This window comes from Sceloporus undulatus, chromosome 8 (genome assembly GCF_019175285.1).
Source record: "Sceloporus undulatus isolate JIND9_A2432 ecotype Alabama chromosome 8, SceUnd_v1.1, whole genome shotgun sequence".
NCBI classification, from domain to species: Eukaryota; Metazoa; Chordata; class Lepidosauria; order Squamata; family Phrynosomatidae; genus Sceloporus; species Sceloporus undulatus.
In genome coordinates this window covers 5,838,009-5,857,977 of record NC_056529.1, presented here as the reverse complement: position 1 = coordinate 5,857,977, position 19,969 = coordinate 5,838,009, and the positions used below count along the sequence as shown (strand labels likewise).

General features: G+C 41.8%; 1 long non-coding RNA gene across 1 annotated transcript in view; it reads right to left on the bottom strand.

Annotated features, from left to right (window-relative positions):
• LOC121937517 overlaps positions 1-19,969 on the bottom strand; it is a 168,645-nt gene that overhangs the window by 1,086 nt on the left and 147,590 nt on the right. The window lies entirely within an intron of this gene.

The following is a 19,969-nucleotide window of genomic DNA, read 5'->3' as shown; positions in this document are numbered from 1 at the left end:
TTTTGTGTGTGTGTAGTGGGAGCTGCCATTGCACAATGGGACATCTTTCACAGTACTTCATTGTGCAGTGAGAGCCCACATTGTGAAATAGGACATATTGTGCAGTGCACCATTGTGTATCATCACATTGTCTGCCATGGTTGCATATTGTATTAGCGAGGTTGCTCCATCATTGTAAAGTTGCACATCACAGGCAATGGCAATGGCAAACCTCCTTGTAATACTGTAAATCTGAATAAATCTTACCAAGAAAACTGCATGATAGGTTTGCCTTTGGGTCACTATAAGGTGACATTGATTTGAAGATGCATAAACTAGCTAAAAATGGTCAATAGGATTCTCACCCACTGCTCCAGCCTGGACACATCTGTTTTTAGCAGACTATTAAGGGTTTCCCAGCAGATCTATTTCACTGAGCTGAGCCCTGTAACGCAGAACCAAAATCCATCCACAGCAGCCTGATCAACTTGCTCACAACTCTGCTCCTTTTTGCCTTCTACCATTGCAGAGCCCCTTCCTGAAGCAACCCAAGCCAGCGATATTTAAAAGGAATGAAATGATTTTGTGTTAAATAAAAAGAACAATATTTCCAAAATAATTGCTACTTTGCACTTTGATGAATGGTGCACGTACTCGATAATTCAAAGCCATTAGCTTTAAATACTGCATTGTACTTTGGTACATAATTCAGTGCATTTCCCTTCAGTCAAATTTATTTATTGATCTGTTGACAGATGCCGCTTCAGATAATTTACCTAAATTGGTACTTCAGCTCTCCCTGACAGATTGGATTCCCATATTCAGTAAAGATAGTGTTTGACATGCATACACACATGTGCACGCACACACACACACATTTGGCATATACAGATAGGAATGTGCATATGACAAATGCATTGAAGACCACAGGTTTAAATGAAGGAGGTTAAGCACACTGAAAACCCCTAGGAAAACATAGCAAAGCCCTAATGGAAATGGTAGCTAAGAGCATAGCTTCAAAGGAATGGAATTGGAAATGGATGGCACAAGAGGGGAACATTTCTATAAGTTGCCACAATATAAAGAGTTGTTCACACACACATACATGAACCCATTGCCTTTTATAAGGGAAAATAACAGTGCCTTTATGGACAATGCTGGGATCAAGTGGATAGCTGAGTCTGATGCTGGTCTCCAACTGCATCTGAAGGGCTATGGGTTCATTAATCTTTCTTTAAAGGGTAATGCCAAGAATGGAGCCTGGCACCTTCTATACCCAAATCATGTGTTCTGCTCCTCAGCTTTGGCCTCTTCCTAGGAGTCTGGCACAGTACAAATAACAAATATCCTTGGGGCAAGATAGCATTAGCATTAGAAAGCCTTTTTCAGCAACGCTGCAACAATTTGACTTATGTCAAGGTTGAATAGCTATCTGCCAGGTGTTAAAACTCATGACCTTTCAAGCCAAACACACTTATACTAACCTGTTTACCTCTGGAACAATCAATACCTTGTAAGTGAGATAGTCTAGACAGATCCTCTTTTGTCCTTTGGTCTTATTTGTAGCTCAAGAATTGATAATTATATCTGGCTGAAAAAGAGAACTGCCTCAGCTGTTTCATCCACTCTCTTTCTCTTTCTTTGCCTCTCCCAAAATCATGCTTTACATTTTCACATGCCTATCATTGTACCTTCTCTTTCCTTCGCTGCCTATGCTCTGTGCAAAAGCTCTCCAAATGGATTTGCCTCGTGTTTTTGCAAACCAAATCAGCTTGGTCACACGATTTTAAACACATTCAGACACAATATCTGATTTCTGACATACCATGCACTTCACAATTTTAGAAAGGGCAAACAAACTTTACTGCACTACATCATTACAGTGCTATCATTCCAGTTTTACTGTGACATCTGCCTCCTGGGATTTGCAGTTTAGGGAAGGGCATTTAGAACTCTAAGAGTTCTTAGGCTTCACTAAACTGCAAATCCCAAAATGCTGCAGGAGGCAGACATAGTGGTGAATGTGAAATAATATCACCATAGCAGTGTAAAAGTGGAATAGTTCATACTCCCTTCAACCAAAATCAGGTTGGCTCATGTTTAGGATGTTTGCTCTTCCAGTTTTGATCAATCGCTGTTATCCTTAAATCACCTGCTTTGCTAAAAAGCGCAGTAAGGGCATCTTTAGTACCCAGCTTGTTGGGGGCAATTGGCTTAGGGAGTGTTAATTCACTGGTAAGTGGTATGGAAATGCACTTGCTATTGCTACTGCTGTTGATCGTGATCATGTGCACGATCAACATAATTTTTAAAAGGCAATGAAAAATCCCTCAGGAATCTTGAATGACAACGGTAAATAGCAATCCTGCAAAATCTGCAGATTTTACTTTCTTCCTCATGGTTTGGAGTGTGTGCATACATGCTTTGAGGCATCCCCAGCTGTTCATGAAATACTGTATATAATCAAGTATGAGTCTAGAAATTTTAGTCAAAAAACCAATCCAACCAACCTAGATTTATCCATGGGTCAGTGTAACACTGTACCTTAATTCCTATATAAGAAAGAAAAGAACAACGAAAGGATGGATGGATGGATGGATGGATGGATGGGAGGGAGGGAGGGAGGGAGGGAGGGCAACCTCCAAAATAGTTGAGTGGCAAAAGGCAAGAACTTAGTTCATCTAGGGAGAACCCGAAAGAGGCACCAACCCCATCTATTCTCTCCATTGCAGTGCACTTCTGCCCCCTCTTTTTATCATTTTAATATCAAAACCAAACACAAACAAAACAAACATAAATCCATCTTTCAGAATATCAACCTATACATATACTTTCTATTCTTCCAATCTCTAACACTCTACTCCTCTCTGCTTATATTATCTATTACCTATTACCTCCTTGTAATTATTCTACCTTTCTGAATGTCTGGGTGGGAAAACAGCCGCACACATTGGCATCATTTTACTTTCCTTCATCTTTTACATCTTTTGATACATGCCCCCCCCAAGTTTTACCTTCGACTTATATATATGGGTTAACTAAAAAACCCTAATTTTGGCCCCCAAATCTGCCCTTGACTTGTACACGAGGTCGGCCTATAGTTGAATATATACAGTAATTCAGAATCAACTGGCTGAAATTTTGGGCACAGCCTTATAAAAAACAAACGCAAGTCTCTTGGAGCAGTCCTACTGCAGATGGCAAACAAGTCATTGAAGAACCGAAGGATAGACAGACACATGCTTGAATCAATGCCGGTTGTATATACTGTTTCTTTCTTTGTGCACAGATAAGCGATACATGGAGACACACAGAGAGACACATATGCTTAAGCATCCTTCAAGGGATTCCCTGTACTTATATTGCCTTACAGAACCTGAGCCAATGTGTTCGTATGTACATTTCTCAACGTAGCTTTTAACAATTTCCATGCAAATCAAGAAAAATAGGATTTCTGAAGGTGCAGGGCTCTGTCACCAAAGATATTTTTGCATCCTCGCTCCAACACACATAGATTATATATCTTGGAATATTGAAGAAGAAGAAGAAGAAAATCACACTTGTGCTTTTAACAGATCACGTTCCGGGTGGCATTCAATGAATTAGCTCCATGCCTTTAAAAGAAGAGATTGCTTTGGTAGAGCGCAGCAGCGTGGTAGTTGTAAAAGTGTCAAGGTGTTATGAATGCCCTGATGATAGAGCCCAGTTGTTATTTGCTGGGTAGTGAGGGAGGATAGCTAATGATGTGCTGCATGTAAAATGTTTGTTGCTTTAATCCATCTGTGTGCGGGCAGCAAGGAAGAAAGGGAGAAATGCAGGGGAATTTACTTTGACAGCTGGAGATAAAACCCACGCGGATGGAGTAATTTGGAGATAGCCGTCAATGGGAACCAGCCCTGTATACAATGCGGGACAAGGTGGACCCTTGCTTTTGTCTGTGTTTAAAAGCAGGAAAAGGATTTTTTTAAATAGCTAAATCTTATTAATTGAAACAAAGATGTACCCTTAATGTGGCACCAATTCTATCATCAGCAATATAAATTGCTCTTTCTGTTTTTGTGTTTAATGTCAATGTCAAGGATAGGGACAGGGTCTTCTGAGATCTGGGGCTCATTCACACTGCACAGCTATAGCTCTATGATTCCTCTTTAACAGCCCTTTTTTATCCTTTGGAATCCTGGGATTTGCAATTTAGGGAACGGCCTTTGCAAACTGCCTCACAAAGTGGAATCATAGTCCTATAACAGAGTAGTGTGCAAGGGCCCCAGATGTTTCTTTCGCCTGCCTTTGTGTACCCTAGCCTATGCCTTGAAAGGAAAAATACAAAAGCTAAGAGAAGAACACCAAAGTGAATAGAAATAAATGCAATTGTATTTGAAATTAAAATGAATGTAAAGTCAACGAATAGATAAATGCAATCCATCCCTCAGCTGGACATTATTACAAGGTGTTACAAGACCTGCAGGCTCTATAGCTCAGGTGCACCGAATGGAGATATGCCATGATGTATATCTGATATACATCCCTCCCCTTGAAAAAAGAAGGAGAAGTATTGCTAACACAGAGAAACCAGATTATTTGCTACAGTCCAATGGCATCTTGAGGTCCTCCGTGTCTCCCGTTACATATCTCCACAAGAAAAATCTGTTACGGTCGGAAATTGGATTAGACAAGTGCAGAATCTGCCAGGAATTTCCCACCGAGCAAAGCGTTAGCAATGATTGAACAGCGGCATTTCAGCAGTTTGAGTTAAATCCAGTGTAAACTTCCAAGTGAACCATTGGCCTGTGCTCAGTCTGCAGCGAACAGCAGTCTGCAATGCATCCTGGGCTTCATTTTTAAGCAGACATACTGGGAGTGGTACCCAGCTGAGGAGTGTAAGGATCTGGACTGTATCTTGATTCGCATGCAGGTAACCATAAGACCATGATGTCTCATTATCAAAAAAATCCTTTCTTAAAGGATCTATTTATTTGCATTTCCATTATACGCATTTTTTCCATAAGATATGAATTTGCGTATCTTTTTTCTTTGCTTTAGCAGATCCATTTTTGTAGGTGTTTCTTTGTAATATACATACAATCTGTACATGATTTCCCTTTTCACATGTATTTTCAGTGGAAAGATGCATGTTTTTGTTTACAGCATCCCTTAAGGTATGCATTTTAATAGGCACATAACTCCACACATGACCCCCCCCCCAGTTACACAATAACTTGTGCATTTTCTCCAATATATGCATGTTATGCACCTTCTTTAAGGCACTTTTAAGGCAGAATTTAAAGGATGACTGTATTCCAGGCTGTATGTTCCTGAAACATGAATTTGGTTGCTTAAATATGTTTCTCAAATCCCCAACCCACCCTGGCAATTTAACCCATGCCAACCTACACACCTTTCTTTACCAAATTTCTAGGATACAGTGGTCAAAATTGTGTTTAGAGTTTTCAACTGGTGTATATTACTCCAATTGACATTTTCCTCCTTTGCATAACTTGATTACAAAAATTCACCCAATTTTAGTCTGAAATGTGACTCATTTAAATACACACAAACACACACACAATCGTATTTCCATCCATATGAGAGACTGGGAAGTTACTCCGATTGTCGTCCATTGCAGCTCTAGTTCCAAGACTAGAAGCAAATCGTTCTCGACAATTTAAAATCGTAGCATGTGCAGAATTCAATTAGGCTGTAAAAGAATTAATAATTCGGGTACAAATTTGACCCCAGCACTGCCTCCACTCAGTCTTGGCACTATTGTTAAAAGAAAAATCCGAACGGCACAAGGCATGGCACTAGTTGGCATTTGGACTAAGGCTCACCAAAAATTACCTTAATCGTTGTAATTAAGCTGTAAAGTGAAATCTTTTGTTAGGATACAATTATAATGTAATTACATTGTTGTGTTCCTTCAAGTTGTTTCTGATTTATTGTGACCCTAAAGCAAAAGGTGTCATGGGGGTTTACTAGCAGAATTTGTTCAGAAGGAGGTTGCCTTTACCTTTCTCTGGGGAAATGAGACTTGCTCAAAGTCACCAAGTGGGTTTCCATGGCCAAGGAAGAATTCCAACCCCGGTTTCCAGAGTCCTAGTCCAACACCCAAACCATTGCTAAATATCAATATCAATATCAAAGACTCAATATCAAAATGTATCACAACATTCAGAGCAATAGTAATTTGATGCTCTGGAACCATCTGCATATTTGTTCAGGAAAGGAGGGAATCAGGTCAGTCCATAAAGGAATATGAAATATCAAATTCCTCAAGCATCCTCGCTGCGTAAGTCACAATGCAAAAATACACTCATATGTTTTTGAAATCCATTTAGTAATCTCTTCACAGATAACAAAGGAAACTGATAACTTTCATCAAGGTTTCCAAAAGCAATCCTGGACAGATGTGTGCCCACCAATGAAGTCTACATCTCCTGGCATCCTCCCATTCCCACTGGCTCTGTGATTTCTTTTCATCTTTTTAAATGGATGAGATCTACCCTTTTGTTTCTTCTTCCTTTTTCTTAGTCAAACATGTGCATATTATAGTGCATAGTTTAAACTATACGCATGCTTTCCATGCACTCACTCCATGGACAGCAGTGTGTTTTACAATTTCTCTAAACATGTCAATTTTTTCCCTGCACAAAATGCCCTTTGGTTTCTTGGCACATGTTCATCCATCTGTCAACATGAGGATCCCACAACTGGGTCCACCCCACGGAGAATACAAGGACAGCGAACTGAGAGAAACCCATTAGACATCAGACCGAAATTACCTTCTTCATATCTCCCTAAAGCTGGCAATAGCCCTACGTTTTTGTTTTCTGGCGAAACTGTTTCTTTAATCTTTGCGAGTGTTTGGGAAACAAACGTTACAGAAATACTTCCACACAGGGAGGGAAAAATGAAGAGAAAAGATGGAGAGAGAGAGAGAGATACAGATTGAAGAGAGAGGTGAGGGGAAAGAGAGAGATTGCTTTGGAATTGCCATTTTCATTATTATTATTATGACACCTTTCAAACACATACACACATGCATAAAAAAGGAGAAAGCCTCTTCTTGGAAAACACAAATGACAACATTGAGGCAAGGTTAGTCAGAACACCCTGCGCCCTGTCAACACCCGCAATTAAAAGTTGTTTACCATCTTGCAAAAAAGGCTCCGGCGGCATCAGTGTGCCGCGGACATCCTATGTTGTTTCAGTCTTAACTGAAGGCTCAGGGATAATCCTCTTTCCTAATGCAGCTCGGAGCCAAGCACAGAGATTTCACTTCACAATCACATTACTTTCCTAATGACACTATCACCCAACTAGGGTTGGGGTGGCAGTCGGGGGGAGAGAGACCGGGAAGAGAGAGATTAAAACCACCGCCATAGAGTTGGTGAATTTAGGCAGGCGGGCAGGCAAGCAAAGGGTCAATTTGCAATATGTTACCGAAGGCAGACACAGGGGTCATTCGGACAAACAATGGGACTCCATGATAAACAGGCGAGCAAAGATTTTTGGCAGACAATAATCTCTTTGCTTTTTGAAACATCTGCCCTGAAAAGCATTGCACAAGGACTCCATGGCACAGAAACATGGATCGGCATCCTGGTAGAGGTACAGCTGCCAATTATACCTTTCTATGAAGATGCCAAAGCCACAGACGCTGGCGAAACATCAGGAATAAACTCTTTTAGAACACGGCCACATTGCCCGAAAAACCCACCAAAAAAACTCAATATACCTCTGTACTGAGTCTTTCCATCTAATGTGAGGTCTACCTCTCTTTCCATTGCCCTCCATCTTCCCTAGATTGTCTTTCCCAGTAAGTCCTTTCTTCTCATGATGTGTCTGAAGTACAACACCCTCAATGTGGATTTCCTAAACTTCGATGCTGACTCCCTGGATTTCCCCAAAAGGCCATTTCCTTCCCCAGCGATGGCATCATATGCTGGATTCTGTAGTATACTATGTGTTTCCTTAGCTCTGGTGGGGCATTCCCCTTATTCTGCTAGTTTCAAAACTTTGATCCTTCAGATAGTTTGGATTTCAGGTCCCAGAATTCTTGACTGTTGGCCATGCTGACTGGAGCTTCTGGGCAATGAAGTCCAAAAACACCACACAGTTTGCAAAACACTGTCCTATTTTATTGACAGGTCTCCCAGAATCCCCCCAGCCAATATGTTCGGTCCGAAACAGCAACTTCTCTAAGCTCTGGATAATCCTAGAGACTGGATGGGCACACAGTGGCCTGGGAAAGTATTATTGGTGGTTGCTTTTCCAGTGTGCACCAAGGAAGATCCACTGATAATGTTTATTATACAACATTTCTATGCATGGATGCCTCTCTGTTTAACTCACTAGCTGAGCTTAATTTGCTGGGAAGGTCTCCCTTTCAGACAAGGTCAGTTAAAGTCCACTAATCACTTCAATTAAAATATTTTCAAGGATTTATAAGTAATAAACTGATCTAGCCTGTAATTACAGGTTCCCTAAGAGCCAGCTGCCCTTTGGCTGCTCAATGCAAAGCCTGTAGCACACTGTTGATTTTCTGGGCACAAAGATAAAAGTGTCCCATAAAACCTAGAACGGTTTGAATTAAACACAATTAAAGTGTAAATCTCAACACCCATTAACATTTAGGGGCCATTAGATTATTTTATCTGTCACAATATTAAACAACCCGATGTTGTGCTGGATGGGCCTTTAATGTTTGGTTCTGCCTGTGTCCATTCTATAGCCTGTGCATAAATTGGTTATTAAGTATGTGCAACCATGTAATAACTTGTTTTTGATGGAGCCTCTTTCCCTGTCCTACTGTCATCAATCATCAAAGGCAGTAAACCTACCTCCTGTTGCCAGAGAAGCAAACAGGAGTATGGAGCTCTCTTCTTCTTGCTGTGCTTTTGAGCATGAGAAGAACATCTGGTTGGTCAACGAATGGAGGCAAAGTTCTGAATTACAAACCTTTAGAGTGATAAGGGACAAAGGGACAGAGAGAGCCAGACTGGCTGGGGATGAGAGAGGGTTAGATGGCCATCTCTTGGTGGAGCCACTTTATCTCTGAATTCCTGGACATGAGTGTTGGACTACATGGTCCTTCCAAGGCTTCATCCACATTGCAGAAAAAATCCAGTTTGACACCACTTTAAGTGTGACAGAGAAAGCTAAATGTCTCACAAAACTACATTTCTCAGAATTCCATAGGATTGGTCCATGACAATTAAAGTTGCATCAAACTGGATTATTTCTGCAGTGTGGATGCAGTCGTGGCTGCTTTAATATGAATGTGTGATGACATTAAGCAGTGAAGGAGAACGATTACAAGATGCAGGTATTGGCATGTGCTTTGCACCATCCTTGTGCTCTGTGATGGTGTTTAAAGTGAACACAAGATGAACCGGAGGGCAGTGTGTTCTTGACTGTGGGTTGTAGCGTCCCAACTTTTGTTTTCAAACATCACTGAAAAACCACTTTTACTTTTAAGAAATTGCAAAAAGTTGCTGTTAAATATCTACAACCATAACATTGTCAACTAACCATTTTGGAGCCCCTGGAACCACAGTTGTGTATCTATTTTTTTTAAAGTAACATTTAAAGCCATTTAAAGAGATTTGGGGGAAATTTTATCTTCCCTTCCAGTTCTGCATACGCTTTGTTTGAAAGATGGCCCCATATATTTTGAGCCACCCTCAGTATAGCTCTACTTCTTCCCCCTCTTTTTTTCCTTAACCAAATGCAGACACACATGGCAACTTTTTATTGGCCACCAAGGTAGAGCTTTTAAGATTTTAGATGCAGGAACTGGGGTAATAGCATTGTGAGGCCATGGCCCATTTTCCTTCCTAATCCTGATTTCAATTCCCACTAGTAGCTCGGAGCCATGGCTGTTTAATCCTTAGGGAGGCTAAATTCCTGGTGCAATTAACATCTCGCATTCAAGAAGACCTCTATGTGGTTTAAACGGGAAATCTGTCCCCAGCGAGGTCAGCCCCGGATGGTCTTTTTGCTAAGTGGGATGGGATCCTCTTTTCGCTTCAGTCAAATACAGTAACACCTCATTTAATGGGGCAACAGAGCAGGGAATCGGCTGTGTTCTGGCGCTGCAAGAACCTGCCTCCCAGCAATTAGAGTTGCAAAGGGAGGCAAGGAAACACACAACAAGCACTCCCACTATTAAGAAGCAATTGGAGTCCTTCGGCAGGCTGAGACAGCACCTTCAGCAAAAGTACAAATAAAAAGCACAAGGTAACATCTTCCCGAGGAAACAAAGGCTAAAGAAAGAACAAACCAAACCGACAGGTTGATATTTCTTTTCTGCCACTGCCAATAAAGTTGGTTGCTGTGTGCCTTCAAATCATTTCCGAGTTCCGACTTATGATAGCCCTATCATGGCACTTTCGTGGCAAGATTTATTCAGAGTGAGTTTGCCATTGGCTTCCTTTTGGGCTGAGAGAGTGTGAGCTCTGCACCACACTGGTTCTCCTGGAAAGTTGAAAGGTAAAGTTTTCCCCTTGACATGAATGTCTAGTCGTAACTGACTGCACCAGTCCCTAAAAGCATTACACATTCTTGTATTTTAAAGATTTGATTCAATGGAAGATGCAAACATCAAACAGGGGCTGCAGTCTTGCTTGTGTCTTATGCATGTGTAGATTTCCCTATAAAAACAGTTGGAGATTTTTGTCCAGTGTAGTGTGGTGATGTGAACATTGGACTACAACACTGCAGACCAGGATTCGATTCCTGATCAACTATGAAATCCATTGGATGACCTTGGGCAAGTCACATGCTTTTAGCTTCAGAGGAAGGTAGTGACAAACCTCCTCTGAACAAATCTTGCCAAGAAAGCCCCATGATAGGTTCGCTTTAGGGTTGCCATAAGTCAGAAACTACTTCAAGGCACACAGCACCAACCCAGTACCTTCATATTGGGTTCAAGGTTGAGGACATGGAGCTATGCATCGTAGGGAATGCTCATGCATTGCACATCATTGGACCAACATTGCAAACTGTGCGTTTTTGGTGGTGTGATGTCACGGTTTATTAATTGTGCAAATGCTGCATAATTCTGTGAGCATAAAGTTATATGTCTCCTCAGTGGAGGACCTTGAAGAAGGTTTAAGAGGACATCTCTTGAAAATCAAGTCGCTAAAAGCTGGTTCATATGGCAATATATACAGATTGTGCAGGTCTTTGGATTGTTAGTATTCACCAGATTTGCTTATCTTTTCTCCTTGTACATTTTCCATCCTGTTTGCTTACACTCCCTTTGGGCAGAAATTTTTATTAGCATTCCAAGCTCTGGAACTCCCTATTGAGGGAGGCTCAGCTGGTTCCCTGTCGGTTGTCCTTCTACCAGCCTTTGGCATGCAAACTGGCCTGCTGCTGAAAGCAAGAAGGGGCATTAATTGACTGGGTACTGTCCATCTCTTTATTGTTGTGCTTTAATTTACTGATTTTTATGTTATGTTTTAATTAAAGTTTTATTCTGGAATATGCCTTTTATTATTGCTAGTCACCAGGAGTGCATTTTAAGGTGGGAAGATTAGAGACAAACGTAATGAACAAACAACATGCATATTTCGTATGCACATTCTTCATTTTACATGTATCATTGTGAGCCCTGATAACGTGATGCTCATACAATGTTTTACACCGCAATCCTATGTCTCTCTGTTTAGAAGTAAGTTTTATTGAGTCTAATGGAGCATAGTCCTAGGTAAGTGGTTGCAGAATTGCAGTCCTGCTTGATAAACTATCCATCTTTTAGAACAGAACAGATTACATTTAAATAGGTCCTTATATCACCAAAAAAATCAATCCATGTTCCCTTTTGAGATATTAACAGAAGTGAAATATAATTTATGATTTAGCTACTATTGACTGTTGGAAGCAAAGTCCATCAGCAAAATGCTGTACACACACAAATCTTGATACAATGGTATGTACAGTTGCATCTAGACAACTGTTGTGGGGTGCTTTATCAATGTGTGCATAGGGACAGGCGGGAGGGGATCCAAATGAAGTGAAATGTCCAGGTTTCAATTAATTTTATAGGTTTTCTTCGGAATCCAAGGGAAGTGCAATACATTGCAGAGGAGAGAAGGAAGAGAGGGAGGGAGTAGGGAAGGAAGGAAGGAAGGAGGGAAGGAGGGAAGGAAGGAAGGAAGGAAGGGGAAAAAAGAGAGAAGGAAGGATGAAATCTAATTCTCCTTTATAGTTTACAGTTCCCTTTGCAATCACTTATCAGAGCCAAAGTAGACTCAAAATTAACAAATTATGGATTAGGCATTTTTCCCAATCGATTAATCAGCTAAAGAAGGATTAGTAACTTTAGGGCTCAGCCAGTTCCCCATTTGAACTTTCTATGAAATCCATCCCACACCATACCACTGAATTTGGCAGCAAATGGGGAAAATCTTGTACATCATGCAGTGCTCATTTTGATGAATTTTGCTGCTGGTGTGGTTTGTTGCTGACAAGTAATGGTCTTGTGGGGAAGTTCAAAAATGGAGCCTTATATTGCCCAGAGCTTCATTTTGCCCAACCCTGAACTAAAGCCAGGGCCACTTTTAGAAGGTATGTTTTTAATTGAAAAACTGGGTGCAGAAAGAGCCTAGAAATAAACACCAAATTGAGCTGATTGCAACTGTACAATAGGGCACACTATGTGAAAACATGGGCGGGTTACAGACCACCATTAAAGTACGCGCAGAGCGCGTACTAGGGTTAGGAAGGGGTGGTGCTTTCACACCCCCTAACCCTAGTACGCGCTCTGCGCGCACAAAATGGCGGTGGCCGTTCCACACAGCCGCCGTCATGATGGCGTCACGAATGCGCCACCTCCAAATGAGGCGGCGCGGACGTGACGCCATCGCTCCGTGCGAGGGCGATTAACGCACCCTTTCCACGGAGCAGGAAGGAGCTCCGAAACGGAGCTCCTTCCTGGTTTGCGTCACTGGGCGTAGCCTTCAGACGGCTGCGCCCAGCAACACAAGGGAGAAAGGGCCAAGCGGCCCCTTTTTCCTCCTCCCCACCACCGCGGGGTGTCCTTGGGGCTTGAAGCCCCAAGGACACCCCTTTTCAGGCTGTGGGGAAATGGCCTTTTGCCGCTTCCCCACAGCCCGGAAAGCAGCAGATCGGGGCCTCAGCAGCTGCCGTTCTGGCCGCTGAGGCCCCAATACACTGGGGAAAGGCGCATCTACAGGCCGCCCCAAAGGGGTGGTCTGTAACGTGCCATGGTTTCCTTTCCTGAAATAAACAGGAGACTAAGGAGGTTATTGCATGGCCAACTTTGCAATCCTGAGCTTGGGCTGAGCATATTAGGAAATTTTCAGATCAGGTGTTTGCAATCTCAATCCAAAGGGTTTTCTCTCAAGCTTCATTTCAGCAACCTAACAGATCACTTTTTGTGGTTTCAACTGTTAAACGTGCAGAAGTCAGATATAGCCTTTTCAGTCTATTGCCGATCATTTAGAGATGCTGCCTTTGTGTCCCATTTTGGGGAAAGAAAGGTAGGATGTAAATTAAATCAATCAATCAATCAATCAATCAATCAATAGATGTTGGTCTAGTTCCTGCTGTAGGAAGTGTCAGACTAAGAACAACTGGAATGTGATTATTGCAGTTCAGCTGTCTGCATGGCACTGTGTCTTTTAAAAAATAAAGTGAATAAGAAATACCTTCTATTCCTTGAAAGCTGAGCAATTCCTTAAGCGCTGAAACAAGGACTGCTATTTGATTATACAAAACTTGTGCGTGTTTTTGCCTTGTGGAGTAAATACTGTAATTAAGTTCTGTGTTCTTTCTGAGAAACAGTCCAAAAATAGGCTGCAGACTTTCAAGGTAGAATCGTGATGTAAATATTATTCTTGACTACATCTCAGTGTCAAAATACACAACCAGCTCATCCTTCCAAAACTATTTAGCCTTAGGTCTGAAATCCCATATAGGTTTCTCCACTTATAGATTTACATGAAAGTAAGTTTCTATAAAACTCCACTGGGCATTACTTCTGAGTAGACATGGAGACTGCTATACAGATAAAACTTTGCTTTTAAAGAAAGCGAAGCACCAGTCGTCTTATTGGTGATTTAATCTGTGTTTTATTGCGCATTGAATGAAATACAATAGCTGTTCCTGGATTCCCAAATTGGTCTTAATTTTCTAATTTTTACAGCCATTCCCTCTGGCTCTTGAAGCCTCGAAGCATTTACAGTGTTCCACTTGATTACATTTTGTTCCCGATTTCAGGGTAATTTTTTCGCCTTCCTTCACACAGCTCCCTTAACTCCCATAGGAAATGTTAAATGATTTTACGCTCTGTGCGGTGATGTCATGCCATCATGTGTCTAACACTTGTTTAAACATGCATCGTGATACTATGAAGAAATGGCACTTTAAAAAAGAGAGAGAAGGGTTATGCTTCTAAGGGGTAATGATGGGTAGAGAATGGTATTTTGGTTGACCTAGGTAAGGCAGTGTATAACCATAAGAACAAGATATGGGACTCAAAATCATAAAATGGCTGCATTGGTAGGGTTCCTAAGGGCCATTTCATCCAACCCACTGCCCTACAGAAATCCATAGGTAAAGCACTCCATAGGTCTGACAATTCTGATATCTCTAATTCAGTAACTGAGGCCTGTTACAGACTGCCAAAATAAAGCTGCTTCGGGTCTTTTTGGAGGTATGCTATTTAAATGATGCATGGATCCTAAGAGTCCGGAGGTTGCACCAAAGCCACACTCCATTCCTAAGCACTGGAATGCAGCTTTGGTGCAGCTTCCAGATTCTTAGGATGCATGCATCATTTAAACAGCATACCTCCAAAGAGACCCAAAGCAGCTTTATTTTGGCAGTCTGTAACAGGCCTGAGAGTCAGTGTGGTGTAGTTGGACTACTACTCTGGAAACCAGGATTCAAAGCCATGGAAACCCACAGGGTGACATTGGGCAAGTCATACAATCTCAACTTCAGAGGAAGGCAAAAGCAAACCCCTCTGAACAAATATTGCCAAGAAAACCCTGTGCTAGGTTTGCTTTAGGTTCACCGTAAGTCAGAAATGACTTGAAGGCACACAACAACAACAAATGCAGCAACCACATCGGCTTGATTTGCAACCAAAGTGGGCAGCATTTCCCAATGGCAAACGCTCCTGTAAAGTCATGACTCAAGTAGATGTTCATTCTGTTGAGAGATCTCAACCACTCAAAGCAAGCAACAAGCCTTTACAGTGCAAGCATTTCAGGCACTCTGAGCAAGATGTGGGCACTGGGCTAGGTGAGTTCAAAACCAATTTTATATTCATAACAAAACATGCCCTGGATCTGGACTGTGAGTTGTGGAGAGAACTGGAGAAGCATCAGTGGAACAGATGGCAAAAAGTGACCTGAGAAACATGGAGGTGTTTGCCCAAATAAAATTAAAATGCACCTAATTTGCATTTGCAGATCAAAAGATTTCTTGCTCTTTGAAAGGAAGCCGGTTTACTACTGCAATGTACAACACATACATTTTTAATAAGGCTGAAAGCAATCAATAAGGATGTTACAATGAATAGGTCCATGTCTGGATTGCAGGTTTAAAAAAGAGAGGTCCAGTAAGCCGGAATGGGTTTGCCCAGTCTGCTTTCTGGGACAAGACTGGCTCTTGTCTTTCCTGTTTCCTCCTCTCTTAGCTTCCTTCTGTCATCGGAATATGGTTGATCAAGTAAGGGATAATACTGACAGAGAGATTTTCCAGGCACTTTGCTACATCGCGAGAAGGTTATTTCACTTATGGCAGAAAGTGCCAGCTTAGCAGAGAAAGGAAAAGATAGCAGCCTGCCTTCCTGTACCAGCTTTGCCAGATGGCACTGTATTACAGTGGTTCCACTGTTACTTGTAAGAATGGTTACAAAGACAGGCCCCTGCTATCCACTGTGGTTTGGTTTCAGAACTCCCTCAAGGATAACCAAAATCTGTGGATGCTCAAGTCCATTATATACAATGGCATTATAAAATTGTGTCCCTCATATAAAATGTCACAATTAAGGTTTGCTTTTGGAATTTTAAAGACACATTTTTTCAGGCTATGGGTGGTTGCTGTGGATATGGAGGACAAACTGTACAACTGGGGGATTCCTGTTCAGATCCATGATCATCAAGCTGTGGTTCATGTCTCCCATGTTATTCAACATCTATATGAAGCTGCTGCAGGAGATCATTAGGAGTTTTGGAGTTTGGTGCCATCAGTATATTGATGAAACCCAGCTCTGCTTTTCATTGTTGGAGACTGAGACTGTGCTAGATACTGTAATTGACTGGATGAGGACGAATAAACTGAAGCTGAGTCCTGATCAGGCTCTATGGAGTAGTGGCTCCTGAGTCCAGGAACATGGGAAGCAGCCTGCCTGAGGAAGTGATACTCTTGGGGTGGTACTCTTAAATCCACCTTTGTCACTGTAGGCCCAAATGGACACTGTGGCTCAGAATGCTTGATGCCAGCTTTGGCTGGTGTCTCATCTATGGCCTTTCCTGGATAGGAATAAATTAGCCACACATGTTCTGATTAGATTACTGCAATGCACTCACTCCACATGGAATCTGCCCGTTGTGTGTGCAGCTGGTGCTTGCTCTTCCTATTTTCAGCTCTAAAGGCAAATGAAATATGAGCACCTGTGTCATGATCTAGGGCTGTTTTCTGGCTGTGGAGGAGGAGGAGAAAGATGAAGGAGGAGGAGAAGAAGAAGGAGAAGAAGAGGAGGAGAAGGAGAGGAAGAAAGATCCTATCCACAAACCCAGCATGTGGATCATCAATAAGTGGCATGGAAGTCTATTTTTCTGCCTCTGAGATGTTCAGGGGCTGGTCTAATGGGAGTGTGACTGGCACTGGCTCTTTTAAAAAACCAGGAAAACATAGCATTTGGGTTGGTCCCATATAGCTCCAATATGGGACTGGACTTCTAGTCTCCCAAAGGGGATCTTCCTGAACCAAAGAGAACATCTGGGAGTCCTCTGGGGAAAGGACATACAAATCCTTCCTTCAAGTGTCATGTTTCTTTTCTACAGTGCATGTCTGTATGTAGCTACAGTCCAGCTGGCTGGGTGTCTTTGGATTTATTTGCAACAAACCCAGTTAACAAATGTCTTTGCTCTGAGGCAGAATGTACTTGCAGTTTGTTATAGGTGCCCTAGCTCTCAGCGTGATCTACCGAGAGATCATTCTTTTGCTTTACTTACCCTGTCAGGCCTCTGTATTTTCCTCTTCCTTTGACTGTGAAATGTGTTTGGTCCCTTAGGAGAGGCTGTTGAAGAAACACCTATGAAACCCAATGCTATGGCCAGAGAGAAGAAGCAGTTTTGCCGTGTTTGTGAATAATGCAAAGATTGCCACTGAGGCAAAGTTCAACTTGGCAGAAGACATTGAACTGATAGGAAGACATTACCCAGCAGCATGAACACCATTCACATGAGATTTCATGCTTCCCCAATGTGAAGGCCATTGTTAACCTGCATAACATCAACTATTTTGTTTTCCTTCTTCGAGCAACAAAATAGCTGTTTTATAGGATAATGCTTTTATGGAAAAAAGCAGCTGCCAGCTGCTATTAAGAGATGGGCAAGAAAAAGTGTATGTGCGTGTGGCTGAAAGAGGAAGGAGATCGAGGCATTTATAAACAGGCATTTTCGAGGGGCATTTTTGGATAGGATAGGGAGATCTACTTCTGTCCCTGATTCCAAACGAAACCCACCTGTGCTTTGGCTTAATGTCGCTGCTTTCGCCAATTGTTTGCCTTGCTCTGTATGTGATTGTTGATGAACTATTAGAAATCATTGTGCAATTGAGCCAATTGCTTAATTCATTAGTTAATGTCCATAAAATACTTTGAACATCCGGAGTCCTATTGAGGAGCTAATTGCTGTTATTATTAGTTTCCTACCCAGCATTGAACTGTTAGTGATTCTAGAATTCTGGCTGCCAAAATAGCAAAAGGTTGGCTTCGCTTTTATCTCCTTGCATGTTGGAAGATTCTTTTAAAAATGAATTATTTTTATTGTATATCTATTAAACATTTTGTTGCATCCTGTTTTGAGCTATACGAAACAAACCACTGAGACAGACTGCAGAGGAAACGGACATTTAGAGAGTTAAATACAGATTCACCCTGGGCTAGTCTGCACATTTACAGAATCAGAGACCTGACCAGAATCTTGGAGGTTACAAGAACCGTAATGCAGGATTTATTGCCAACATCCCAAATACCTCCAACAAATGTCCAGCACACTCTTTGGCATGTGAAGGTTGTGCTGCTAAGCCCCTATGCAAGTGTTATGGTCCAAAGCAAGGCAGTCACAGCAAAGGAGAGTGAGTTCCTTAAGATTAAGACCCCTAAGGGCTCTTCTGAGTACAGGTTGGGAATCGCTGGACTAGACCTATTGTTCTGTGGTGAGTCAACACATGACAATGGATCTTATCGCATAGGGACTTAGGAACAGGTCCAGCGCAGAACAAAAGGGGATGGAAAGGGAACGGAATGGGGATATCCCCTATTTTACCGCACAGGGGAAAGCCGCGAGAATGCCTCTGCTGGAAGTCCCCATTCTGTTGCCCATCCGTCCCACAGAACAGTTCTTGAAAATTGGCCTCTGCAGGACGGATGGCGAACGGGACTTCTGGCGGCATCAGTGGTGTTCTCTCATTTGGTAAAATGGGTGATATCCCCATTCTGTTCCCTTCCAGCCCCCTTCCATTCCGCACCAGGCCTGTTCCCCAAGCCCCGTGTGATAAGCTCCATTGATTCATCAGTGAATCTACTTCCTTTGAGACTAGAAATAGGATTCAGGCCTTCACATGAAAATGTAGAAATGAGGGATCAATCTCTCCCTAAACTCTCCAGCAGCTGAACACGCTGAAATGGATATGACAGTGATTTAGCTAAAATGTTTAGATAAGCTATAGATTTTGTTTCTTCATGAACTTTTAAGGGAAAGAGGTAGGAGATGAAGACGAGTATGACTTCCTCCTCCTCCTCTTCCTCAAATTTGGACTTGCACCAAAAAGAAGGGACCTACTGCTTCTTACTGGTGGCCACTGTATTGGGGTATCACTCTTGCAAAACTCCCTGGGTGAAAGGGCTCCAGAAATGTCAGAGAAATAAGCATATAACATAAATATGTGGACTGAAAGAAAGAAAAGCAGATGAGAAAAATTGAGAAACTGAAATTAGAGTTCACTGAAACAAGACAGGATGACTAACCAGAACTCTAGCTTTTGCTCAGCAGCCTTATCTGTGGCTAAGTGTTTGACGGCAGGGGCCACCCCTTCCCTACTTCATTTCCTTTCATGCAAATAACCTATAAATGAAGTCCTCCATCACTCACAGAAATCACTTTGGGCAAATTGGATTTTAAAACCTAATTGTTCAAATACTGTTCCAAACAGTTATTTGGTTGGCACTGACCCCATATTCACTATGCAACATTAGGGGGAAATGCGAACATCTAGGGATTTCACTTAAATGGTGACTGTGACGGTTAGCTTGTTTTCATTATAAACTATTGAATATCAATGAACTCTCTGATCCACCTTTTTTAAACATAAAGCGCACACAAGTGAACAGAAGAAACATCATCTGATCACAATTCAGTCTCTATGAACAAGCAGAAATCAGAGATATAGCTATGTTGGTCTCGAATATTAGTATGCAAAGGGATCTTTTAGCAACTGTGAGACTAACTGAGAGAAAGAAGTTGTAGCATGGGCTTTTGTAGACTTTGTCTACTTCCTCAGATGCATGGAAGTTAGACCCATCTACAAAAGTTCATGCTACAACTTCTTTCACTCAGTGAGTCTCAAAAGTGCTACAAGATCCCTTTGCATATGAACAAGATGCTTTACCATTTGGGGGAAAGCTGACATATTTCCAAAGATCCCTTTGCATTTGAACAAGCAACTTTACCATTTGGGGAGAGCTGTCATATTTGTGACATCTTGAGTCAAAGTGGGGATTAAA